Source organism: Montipora capricornis, chromosome 9, assembly GCF_036669925.1.
Source record: "Montipora capricornis isolate CH-2021 chromosome 9, ASM3666992v2, whole genome shotgun sequence".
In the NCBI taxonomy this organism is placed as follows: domain Eukaryota; kingdom Metazoa; phylum Cnidaria; class Anthozoa; order Scleractinia; family Acroporidae; genus Montipora; species Montipora capricornis.
The window spans coordinates 33,767,771-33,768,109 of NC_090891.1; positions in this window are offsets into that span (position 1 = coordinate 33,767,771).

Sequence of the window (339 nt, forward strand, 5' to 3'; positions counted from 1 at the left end):
AATCGTCGTCGGCTCCTGTCGTCTTAAAAAGCTTGCGTATAAACATGCTGTAACACATGTTTCGTGGCCCTTTATATGATGATGCCGTTTTTGCCAGACTTGAGCTACTACAAAAACACAACTTTAATATCGAAACTATTAAAAGTGACTTGAAAATTTACTTAATTAAGTCGGGCAATGTAAATAAGCAAGTATAAGCTGCTCTAACTCCGAAACACGGCAAAGGTTGTTTAACGAGGGAACTGCATACTTATCAACAACAGAGCCTAGAGCGTTTACAACTGCATGTATTTTAAATTGTTCAGTGTCGGTTGATTGCCTCTAACAGAAACGTACAGC